The sequence below is a fragment of the Manis pentadactyla genome, chromosome 7 (genome assembly GCF_030020395.1).
Source record: "Manis pentadactyla isolate mManPen7 chromosome 7, mManPen7.hap1, whole genome shotgun sequence".
Taxonomy (NCBI): Eukaryota; Metazoa; Chordata; class Mammalia; order Pholidota; family Manidae; genus Manis; species Manis pentadactyla.
Genome location: NC_080025.1, coordinates 35,086,497 through 35,095,989, shown reverse-complemented (window position 1 = coordinate 35,095,989; position 9,493 = coordinate 35,086,497). Strand labels below are relative to the sequence as shown.

Here is a 9,493-nt window from a genome sequence, read left to right as displayed (position 1 = left end):
AGCTGAACCTTCACCCCTTGTGGACTCAACACAAACTCTCTTGGTCTCTCCTTGACTCCAGAGTGACCACAGGGTCTTCACTGGCAGGTGGGGCAGATTCTCCAGAAACTGGCTCCATGACAGTAGTTCCGTAACCAGGCTGGGTTGTAGGCACTTTGGGTCAAATGATCATGAACTCTAAGGCCCTTTTTTAGTTGGAAATCATATGCATCTGTGCACTTTCTAAATTGTGACTTTTTTCCTTATTAAAATAATTTATCTTTGTCTTTATACATTGTCATATTTTGCTCCATTCAAGGGGTGTTCAGACTCTGCCAATGGCCAGTTGACATAAGATATAGACATAATAACCAGAAGAGTAGAAAGCTACCCAGCCATTCTTCTAACGGAACACTGGTACATGCAGTTATGGACTTAGACTCATTTAATTTTTGACTCTACAAAAAATTAATGTATTAAAAACATAAACACCTCTACTTTGATGTTGTTTTATTTTAAAAGGTAAAACTTGTGCATCCTTTTAATGCATGAACATTTAGGGAGTTATTAGGTAAGTTAATCATACAAAGTTGTTTACATCAGTAATTAGAGAGGTAATCAAATTTCATCAGGACAAAATATCATGGAATTGAACTCACAACATGGATCTTCAATGATTCATGTGTTTTATTCCACACAATAAAGTCTGCCAAGTTTTAAGATAAAATTCCTCCCAGGGTTATTCTCTTCTCAAGTCAAGTACTTCATTATCACCATCATCTTACATTAGAGGGTAGCTGGCCAAGGATGCGATTCCACAGTGGTTTTCCAATCCCTGGCCATCTTTACATAACAATTTATGCCCCAGCCTGGACGCCAGATGAAAGAAGAGAGGGCCCTCCATTTATTACAAAGAATCGAATTTATCTTTATTATCACTAACAACTGAGACTTAGCAGTGCACCAGAGGCCAATACAGATTCAGAATCACTCAGTTCCTGTGCATGGGTGAGTTGTAACCCTCCACTTAACTTCTATCCACCAAACCTTTCATAGAACTGTGAAAGCAGAGGCCAGGAAAGGAGACTCTTTGGGCCATATGTGCTTCAGAATTATGAAACTCTTCAAAGTTGGAAAGTGCAAAGGTACCCAAACCACATCAATATCCTAGCAAGCTTAGAATGGTAATTCAGTGTTATAACAATACATTACTATGTCTATATCTGCCCTCAGGGAGATAAAGACTTCTGGGACTCCATAGTGTGCTTAAAGGCTTGGGGACTTGTATCTAACAATGATTCAGAAAAGGTTTCCCTTTTCAATTTCAAATAGAAGAATTTTTGGTATTTTATACCTGTTCTTGACAATCCAATATTTATTATTATTTGATTCTGCTCCTCCAGAGCCATAGCCAACCACCGGAATGCTGTAATCCAGGTCTGTGCAGCTACAGCATGGATCATAATAAATGCCTGCAGAAGTAAAATTAAATGCTTGGGGGAGGACCTCCATGTGACTTGTGGCTATAACCCAACCTATTAACCACAGTAAGGAAGGCAACTCAAAATTTCATTAAAAGGCATGTATCCAGATATAACCTAAAAACAAGATTTTAAAAAATCTAGGCCCTCGATTTAGGCCTTCATGTAATGGTAGCAAAAATGGAATTAACCCAATCTCTTTTGTAAACAACTTTTTAAGAGGTATCAAAGGCAACTCATGAAAGAGTCACTCTATTTCCAGTATATCAGCCTAGACTCAGCAGAGAACAAAATACTTTTGAGGCAAAGGTTTATTTCCAGTTTTAATTACAGTGGTAAAAATTCCCGGAATATTTTATAGTTCTAATAATTGGGGAAAAAGTAAACTTAGCTATACCAATCAACTTATGTAGCTTAAATGTAATTCTGAAGTGCTTCAAATCATGGGGATATGGGTCAAGCAATGTCAAATCAAAACATCAGTCACACATTTTACTTGTACAGAGTGAACAGCAATTTTAAATCCACACTCCTCAAATTTTACATTGAATTCCACATATCAAAGAGTCAATATATAATGGCCCTTACCCAATGTCTCTGCCTAAATTTCTACATAAAAAAGGTTTAACTTCTAGTAGACCAATTAATTACTAAGCACAAAGTAAGTCAAGTGATACACAAAGAGTGCATAATGTGACACCTAAAGTATAAGGTGTGGAGGAAGAGGAAGAAGAAGAACAAGGGGAGGAAAAAGTACCTTTAGATTGTGTTTGAAATAGAGTATTCAGAAATTTAGATAGACTGTTAGATAGTAAGAAAGTTATCATTGAAATTTTGGCTAATCTGAAGCCTACAACGGCAACAAGTGTCTATCAATAATCACCTTAAATGTAAGTGGACTGAATGCACCAATCAAAAGATATAGAGTTAGAGAATGGATAAAAAAATAAGACCCATCTATATGCTACCTACAAGAGACTCACTTCAAACCCAAAAATATACACAGACTAAAAGTGAAGGGATGGAAAAAGATATTTCATGCAAATAATAGAAAAAAACAGGAGTTCCAGTATTTATATCAGACAAAAAAGATTTCAAAGCAAACACAGTAACAAGAGACAAAGAAGGACATTACATAATGATAAAGGGGTCAATCCAACAAAAGGATATAACCATTATAAATATCTATGGAGCCAACATAGGAGCACTTACATAAGTGAAACAAATACTAATAGAATTAAAGAGGGAAATAGAATGCAATGCATTCATTTTAGGAGACTTCAACACACCACTCACTGCAAAGGACAGATCAACCAGACAGAAAATAAATAAGGAGACTTAGGCACTGAACAACATATTAGAACAGATGGACCTAACACATCTACAGAGCACACCAAAAAGCAGCAGGATGTACATTCTTTTCAAGTGTACATGGAACATTTTTCCTGAATAGACCACATACTAGGCCATAAATAGAGCCTCAATAAATTCAAAAAGATTGAAATTGTGTTAACCAGCTTCTCAGACCAGAAAGGATTGAAACTAGAAAAAAATTATGCAAAAAAAAAAAGCTTAGAAATACCTACAGGTTTAGCACGATGCTCTAAATAATCAATGGATCAATGACTAAATTAAAACAGAGATCAAACGATATATAGAGACAAATGAAAACAACTCAACACCCCAAAATTTGTGAAATGCAGTGAAGGCAGTTCTAAGAGGAAAGCATATAGCAATACAGGCTTGCCTTAAGAAAGAACAATCCCAAATTAATATTCTAAAAACACAATTAGTGAAACTATAAACAGAACAAATGAGGCCCAAGGTCAGTAGAAGGAGGGACATAATAAAGATAATAGCAGAAATAAATAAAATCAAGCAGAATAAAACAATAGAATCAATGAAAGCAGGAGCTGGTTCTTTGAGAAAATAAACAAAATAGATAACCCCATAGCCAGCCTTATCAAGAAAAAAAACAGAGTGTACACATATAAACAGTATCAAAAACAAAAAAGAAGAAATCACAATGGGCACCATGGAAATATAAAGAATTATTAAAGAATACTATGGAAAATTATATGCCAAAAATTGGGCAACCTAGAATAAATGGACAACTTTCTAGGAAATTACGACCTTCCAAGACTGACCCAGGAAGAAACAGAAAATCTGAACAGACCAATTACCAGCAGTGAATTTGAATTGGTAATAAAAAACTACCTAAGAACAAATCCCTGGACCAGATGGCTTCACTGTTGAATTTTATCAAACATTTAGTTAAGCCCTAATATCCATCCTTGTTAAAGTTTTCCAAAAAGTAGAAGAGGAAGGAATACTTCCAAACTCATTCTAGGAGGCCAACATCACCTTAATACCAAAACCAGACAAAGACACCAGAGAAAATGAAAATTACAGCCAATATCCCTGATGAACACACATGCAAAAACCATCAACAAAATATTAGCAAACCAAATTCAAAAATACATAAAAAAGATCATCCATCATGAGCAAGTGAGATTTATTCCAGGGATGCAAGGATGGTACCACATTTGTGAATCAATCAATATCATACACCACCACCACAACAAAAAGAACAAAAATCACATGATCATCTTAATAGATGCTGAAAAAGCATTTGACAAAATTCAACATCCATTCATGATAAAAACTCTAAACAAGAGAGGTATAAAGGGTAAGTACCTCAACATAATAAAGGCCATATATGCCAAACCCACAACCAACATCATACTTAACAGCAAAAGGCTGAAAGTTTTTCCTCTAAGATTGGAAACACAAGGATACCCACTCTCCACACTTTTATTCAACATAGTACTGGAGGCCCTAGCAATGGCAATCAGAAAACAAAGAAATAAAAGGCATCTAAAATTGGTAAGGAAAAAGTTAAACTGTCGCAATTTACAGTGACATATTACACATAGAAAACCCTAAAGACTCCACCAAAAAATTATTAGAACTAATAACTGAATTCAGCAAAGTTGCAGGATACAAAATTAATGCATAGAAATCTTTTGCATTCCTATATACTAACAACAAATCAGCAGAAAGAGAATTCAGGAAAACAACTTCATTTATAATTGAATCGAAAATAATAAAATACCCAGGAATAAACCTAACCAAAGAAGTGAAAGACCTATACTGTGTAAACTACAAGACACTAATGAGAGAAATCAAAGAAGACACCAATAAAGGGGAATACATCCCATGCTCATAAATAGGAAGAATTAATATTGTCAAAAAGGCCATCCTGCCTAAAGCAATCTACAGATTCAATGCAATCCCTATTGAAATACCAACAGCATTCTTCAACTAAGTAGAATAAAAAGGTCTAAAATTCACATGAAACCACAAAAGACCCCGAATAGCCAAAGCAATCTTGAGAAGGAAAAATAAAGTGGGGGGGATTATGATCCCCAACTTCAAGCTCTATTACAAAGCTGCAGGAATCAAAACAATTTGGTACTGGCACAAAACCAGACCCATAGATCAATGGAACAGAATAGAGAGCCCAGATATAAACCCATATATATATATATATATATGGTCAATTAATATATGATAAAAGAGCCATGAATATACAATGGGGAAAAGACAACAGCTTCAACAACTGGTGTTGGCAAAACTGGACAGCTACATGCAAGAGAATTAAACTGGATTATTGTCTATCCCCATACACAAAAGTAATGGATCAAAGACCTGAATGTAAGTCATGAAACCATAAAACTCAAAGAAGAAAACATAGGCAAAAATGTCTGGAATGTAAACATGAGCAACTTTTTCCTGAGCACATCTCTGTGGGCAAGGGAAACAAAATAAAAAATGAACAATTGAGACTACATCAAACATAAAATCTTTTGTATAGCAAAAATACCATCAACAGAACAAAAAGGCCCCTATAGTATGGGAGAATATGTTCATAGATTATTTAGCTGATGAGGGGTTAACATTCAAAATATAAAGAATTCACATGTCTCAACACCCAAAAACAAATAACCCAATTAAAAAATGGGTGGAGGATCTGAACAGACAGTTCTCCAAAGAAGAAATTTGGATGGCAAACAGGTGCATGAAAAGATGCTCTGCATTGCTAATCATCAAGGAAATGCAAGTTAAAACCACAATGAGATATCACCTCATACCAGTTAGAATGATCAATATTGATAATACAAGAAACAACAAATGCTGGCCAGGATGTGGAGAAAGGGGAACCCTCCTACACTACTGGTGGGAATGTAAATTGGGTCAATGACTATAGAAAGCAATATGGAGGTTCCTCAACAAACTAAAAGTAGAAATACCATTTGACCCAGGAGTTCCACTCCTAGGAATTTACCTGAAGAAAACAAGGTCCCTGATTTGAAAAGACATATGCAACCCTATGGTAATCACTGTACTATTTACAAAAGCCAAGATATGGAAGCAACCTAAGTGTTCCATGAATAGATGAGTGGATAAAGAAGATGTGGCACATATACACAATGGAATGTTATTTGGACATAAAAAGAAAAGAAATTCTACCATTTGCAACAACATGGATGGAGCTAGAGGGTATTATGCTCAGTGAAATAAGCCAGACAGAGAAAGACAAATCCCAAGTGATTTCTCTCATTTGTGAACTATAACAACAAAGCAAAACCGAAGGAACAAAACAGCAGCAGACTCACAGGCTCCTAGAAGGGACTAGTGGTTACCAAAAGAAAAGTATTGGGGAGGGAAGGAGAACGGGATTACAGGACATTTTAATTAGCACTTACAATATAGGTAGGTCACAGGGAAGGCAGTACATCATGGAGAAGGCAAGTAATGACTCTATAGCATCTTACTATGCTAATGACAGTGACTGCAATAGTGGGGAAGTGAGGACTTAATATGGGTGAATGTTGAAACTACTGTGTTGTTTATTGTGAAACTATCATAAGATTGTATAGTGATGATACTTTAATTAAAAAAAGAAAATGCTTACCTTCTTTATACAACTGAAATGTGTCCCAGCTGGCATCTATACCAACAGAAACAGGCCCCACTTTTGCCAGTGTGACCCTGAGGACCTTCTTGTTTTCAGGGATATCATAGAAGCCAGTATCATTGGCAGGGGAATCCTCAGGTTTGTATTTGCAGGGTTCTTCCTTTCAAGATGAAGGAGAAGAAATCTGATTATTAATACCCAACTCCCACATAACACGAGGGTAAGATCGTTTGAAGCTTAATGATTTCCCTGTCAAATTTATAATGAAGCATCCTAGGAGGGGAAATGCCATTGTTTGCTTTGAAATGAAATTACCTGGTGTCTATTCAACAAGACACCTGTAGCCTACCTAGCCATAAGAAAATTTTCACTGTGGAGAAATTAGTTACATTATGTAGAAAATTATGTATATCTCCATAAAACATAGAAATAGTAATTGCTATATAGTAGCCATCTAAACAGAGAATGGTACAAGGCAAACACATTTTAATGGTAGCTCTGACAGCAGCTATAGAATCTTCAATCTAAAATATAAGTCTTAAATATGGTAGCTATTTTCCCTAAAACCATTCAGCTTTGGTAAAAGGATAAGGAGCTCCCTTTACCATTCCATGATATGGATAGGATTGCTCTGAGGCCAGACCTCTGTTGTCAAGGATATACTGGAAAGGCATAATCCACCACCAGGTTCTGCTCACTCAGTGGAACAAGTTTGTGAGTTTTCTGGAACATCTGTCCTTCCAGGGCACCAGTTGCACTAAAAGCCCAACAAGAACCACCCAGACCCAGGAGACAAAATGGAAAAACTCTCAGTCTACAAAACAAATAGCAATTCTTTCTCAACAAACTTTTTATCTGAAAACTCATAAAAAAAATAGTGAACTGCATAAAGTTGCACAGTGCACCAAGGCAAGGATGCCAGTTCCTTCTGGCTTTTTTCTTGGACAGAGGTCTGCTCAGTACTGTCCTACCTTGTTCTTCCCAGGAGTCAGGCAGCCTTCCTCCGTCAGGTCCACAGATCGGGGGTCTCAGCAAGGGAAGGTTCCGGGAACACTTTCCCTTCCTGTGCTTCTTCTTCTGAAGGCCATTCATTACCTTGAATTCTTCTTTGGTCTTCAAACAAAAGGAAATAGGATGTGAGAAAAGCATGAGATTTTATGGTAAAGTACTGAGGAGAGGAAGCACCCAAAGTTCATCAATCCATGCGCACTCACCATGTCACCAAAAGCATTCATTGCCACTGTGAAGCTGTGGTTTCCTAGGTCGTATTCTTCTTGTGCTTGTCAATCATTTTCAGATTCTTCTCTCATACTTCTCGCCTCCTTACTTCTTCGTTCTGGGGGCAAACATATCAGCCATCATCTTTATTTCTGTTTAAAACCAACTCACCTGCGCCATGTGGATTTGAGAAGATGAAGAGAAACTGTGGCCAGGATGGTTGGCCAAATACTTCTGAGAGCTGATCTCCAGCACCCACCCAACGGGATGTACCCCACATTGTGCTTAGCAATGGGTGATGTGATTATTGCCTTGGTGAGAGCCACCTCAAGAAGCCTCTCTTCTATAAATTCCAACAGCACTAGCTGCAAGGTCCCTCTGGACTGTTTCAGATGTTACCCACTTTGCCATATATTTTCCCGTGTGCTGCCTTCCACTGGGACCATTGTGCATCCAAGCCACTGCCAGCTGGTGGAGCTGTGGAGGCTATTCCCAGGCACAGGACAGGCAGGAGGAGTGAAGGATACATGTTTCAAAACCTAGAAAGGAAAAGCACTGAGTATAACCTCTAACCAGCTATCGCTATTCCGCAGAGATGTTAGAGCCACAAGCTGGAGTAAAAACACCTAAGGCATCCTCCCCAGTATTTACACAGGGCTGGGGAGGCAGTCAGGATATGGGATGTGCAGGGGGCATGCCACCCACGCCCTCCTTCCCACCTGCCTGTCCCTTCCAGACGCTGATACCCAGGGACTGTCTTGCCAATGGGTTTCAGCCCCGGGCAAGTTCGCTATGAATTCAGTGTGACCAAAGAAAAGGACAGCAAAACGTTCTTGGGGTGAAAGGGTTATACCCAACTTTATTTCCAGGTGGGAGGTCAGTCACTAAAATCCCATTCACTCAGAGCGAGTCTGCACACAGCAAGCCTGTCTCTGCCTCTGGGCCCCTCTGTCCACACAGCTGTCCCCTGGGCCCCCCTGTCCGCACAGCCACCCTCTGGGCCCCCCCCCCCCCGCACAGCCGTCCCCCGAGCCTCCGCCCTTGGTGCTGCTACCACTCTAGCCCCTGCTCTGCTCTCCCGCAGCCCCGCAGCCCTGCCACCGTGTCGCACCCAGAGCCCTGGGCGGAGCTCTTTTTATAGAGTCAAATTGCCCACAGGTGTGCAGCGGGCTAGTCAACCAGAGCCAGGTGAGAATCCTGGCCACAGGAACTCTCATTTTATCCACAGGGACTCAGGCAGCATAGTACGGCGTAGTCAGGCCCAGGAATTGCGCCTCCTGGGACCCCCATCTTCAACGTCCAAGGCCGGGTGTCATGGGGTCTCCTGGGTGGTCCCCACCTCAGGCCTGGGCCAGGAACGCTCACCCGCAGCGGGCGCAGGTGCACAGGGACAACCAGCAGGTGCGGTTCAGGGTCCCAAAGGCCAGCGCACCCCACCCTGGACCGCTCCGCAATTGGCTGATCCGGCCTGTGGGCGTGGCCTCTGGGAGGTGGGTCCCTAGCGGGTGTGGGAACCCAGTACCAGGCTGAGTCCCACCTAGCTTGTTCTGGAGCGGGTGGCGCCCGCGTCAGCGGACCCGGCGAGGGGCGCGAGGGTTGAGAGGGGCAGCCAGAGCCCTGGACAATGCTGCAGAGAGTGTCGCGCCTCCCTGGGGCCCGGATGCACCAATTACCAATTCGCATGCTGGGTCGCGGTTCGCGTAGAGGCTCCAGTGAGGCACCATGAGGGTTTTCTGCCTCACGCGGCATCTTTCAGGCCCTGAGTTTTTGGTTAAGGCCCCACGGGGGCTGGGACCAAAGTGATCCGGTTTAGTGGTTCCCGGTCATCCTCAGC

At 40.5% G+C, this 9,493-nt stretch overlaps 1 pseudogene; it reads right to left on the bottom strand.

Moving 5' to 3' along the window:
* Window positions 1–760: 760 nt before the first annotated feature.
* LOC118923535 (procathepsin L-like) lies at window positions 761–8,188 on the bottom strand (annotated as a pseudogene).
* Window positions 8,189–9,493: the final 1,305 nt, after the last annotated feature.